This window comes from Oncorhynchus nerka, linkage group LG26 (genome assembly GCF_034236695.1).
Source record: "Oncorhynchus nerka isolate Pitt River linkage group LG26, Oner_Uvic_2.0, whole genome shotgun sequence".
Lineage (NCBI taxonomy): Eukaryota > Metazoa > Chordata > Actinopteri > Salmoniformes > Salmonidae > Oncorhynchus > Oncorhynchus nerka.
In genome coordinates, this window is record NC_088421.1 from 14,729,422 (window position 1) to 14,732,601 (window position 3,180).

Sequence of the window (3,180 nt, forward strand, 5' to 3'; positions counted from 1 at the left end):
AATGCCAGGGGCTGCAGTCAGTTAAAAGACCTGGGCGCCTTTGTGTCACAAGAGCCGCTTTTATTCAGCAAACAAAGCAGAAAACACAACACACAAGCACCTAATGACAAAATCTGCCTCTCTAGCAGACACTCACAAACAGTACATAGGCTACACACACACTTTCTCACTCACACACTTTCACTCACACACACACACACACACACACACACACACACACACACACACACACACACACACACACACACACACACACACACACACACACACACACACACACACACACACACACACACACACACACACACACACACACACACACACACACACACACACACACACTCACACACTCACACACACACACACACACACACACACACACTCACACTCTCACACACACACACTCACACAAACACACAAACACACAAACACAAACAGTACAGACTGAATAGAGTCAGTGCTTGACAGAACAGTGAACAGTGGGGGCGGGGTTAAGACAGACTGACAGCGGGGCCCATCTCTATCCTCTTATTATCGCTTAACGAGTGCTTTCCTCATGCAATATTCATCTCTGCTAATATCATCCAAGCTCTGAGCTGAGCTGGCTACTTATGTAAGGCAATTATGTAAAATATCAGACAGGGCCCACATTCACAAATTGACTGGGCTGGGGGAGAGAGCTGCAGGACAAGGACAGAGAGAGGAAGAGAGGTACAGGAAGAGAGAGAGAGAGAGGGCGGGAGGGAGGGAGTGGAACAAACAGAGAGGGAGGGAGAGAGAGGCAAAAGAGCAGGAAGCAACGATACAATTATGTGGTGAATTAACATCTATTTCAACTCAGTGGAGCAGCTAAGATCAGCCTAGAGCAGCCAGCTTTACACTAGTGTTCAGGCCAGAACCTGTAACCCACAAATACTATGGCCTACAACTGGAAAGTAGTATTGCTGACAACACTGTTTACCACACATTTACATTCACTTCAGTATCTAGGCTAAATGTATATAGGCATAGAAAACGTACATTACACATCTATAAGCACATCGTAAACATCCGGACATATTGTAGCTACATAAGGCATTATCTCACACACACACACACACACACACACACACACACACACAGTCCCCACTTTTATCGCCTACACACTCCATACTGTCCGCCTCTTATACAAGCATGTTTGTTTTATGTCTGCAAATGTGAGAATATTGAAACACACATAGTGATACAAATGGATAGATATCCTGATATGGGAATCACTACTGTCCTCCACGGCAAAAATAGCATCCACACACTAAATGCAAATGCCTGCTACCTGCACAGTCAATGCCAATAATCATCCCATCCCCCTCCTGCTTCCCCCATCGTTTCTTCAAGGCGGCGACATCTAAGGACACATCAAGGTCAGTCTGGGAGAGGAAGGCAGGAAAACACACCATTGTTGTGGGAGAGTCACATTGTGCAACACCATGCACACACACTCTAACATCATACACAAACACTGAACACACAAGTAGCAATTTTACACAAACAAAAATATAATCACACATCAAATCAAATTGTATTTGTCACATGCGGCGAATACAACAAGTGTAGAACTTACAGTGAAATGCTTACTTACAAGACCTTAATCAACAATGCAGTTTTAAGAAAAAAATGTTAAGTAAAGAAAAAAGTGTTAAGTAAAAAATAGATAAGTTAAAAATGTTAAATAAAAGTAACAAATAATGAAACAGCAGCAGTAAAATAACAATAGTGAGTCTTTATACAGGGGGTACCGAGTCAATGTGCAGGGGCACCGGTTAGTCAAGGTAATGGAGGTAATATGTACATGTAGGTAGAGTTATTAAAGTGACTATGCATAGATAATAAACAGGGAGTAGCAGCAGCGTAAAAGGGGGGCAATGCAAATAGTCTGGGTAGCTCTTTGATAAGCTCTTCAGGAGTCATATGGCTTGGGGGTAGAAGCTGACACCGCCTGGTATATACATATTAACCCTTCAACAACAACAACTCCCTGTGTATATATCCCCCCCACACACACACACACACACACACACACACACACACACAAGCAGGCAGAACACACAAATGCAGTCACGCACACACCCTCAGGTCAAGGCCCTATGGCGGTCTGTGCAGAAATAGGTCATTTGTCACACATCATGTCCTGGGGCAGAGGATGCATTATAGATGAGACCAAACAGTCTGTCTCAGTCAGCACTGCACTCACCACACACTCACTGCTGTGGAGGAAGGAGGGAGGGATGGATAGAGAGATGACAACTCCTCAAAAGGAGGATGTTTCAGAAACATTGAGTACTATACTGTCTAACAGTACCACTGCCAGGCTAGGCTGTTTTTGTCTATACTCTATACAAAACATGCCTATCTTCATTTTCATAACATAACAGTTCATGTTTGAAGTATATATTGAATATAAACACAGATCAATTCAGGAGCCAAATCCAAATATTCGCATCTGACTCACTACTAGTCCCCCATCTGCCCTGCACATGACTGTAACTGTAGAGGAAAACACAGCCAATAGGAAGGGGTCCCTCATTCAACCCATTAGTCAGCTTTGGTGATTTCCTGCTTTGTTATTGGCCACATATTACGCCCTGATTTTAATGGTTTGCCATTTTTGTTTGTTTGTGCTGTGATTGGCTGCATTAAAATGGCAAACTCCCTGTGCGAATGTACACACACAGTCCTTTTTCACAAGGACAAAAGCTAAAACACTGATTTTGTCCAAAACAGCTTCAAGAGAGGGAAAATTAGGGATGAAGAAAAGACATGTAGAGAGAGTAGGGAAAGAGAGAGATGAGAGAGAAAGCTACTGTCTTCTGATGCACCCATCTGTTCTGATAGTGCAGGTGGAGCCTCTATTCACTCAGCTCTGCATGTGTATGTGGAGAAGGGGAGGCAGGAAGAAAGCAGAGAGAAGGAGGGAGTGGGGGGATGGAGGGAGGAAGGGGGGCAGTGAGATGGGAGGAGAAAGGGGGGAGGGGGGCTCCTGGTGATCTCTCCTGAAGGGGATAATGGGAGAGGAGCGCAGGGGCAATGGCTGCCGTGTAGTACCCTCCCTGCACAATTAGCCAATCAGGAGCGCGCTCTGCCAGCCAGAAGGACGCATAAAAGAAGAACATTGCAGCAGAGGCACAGAAGGAGACTGCAAGA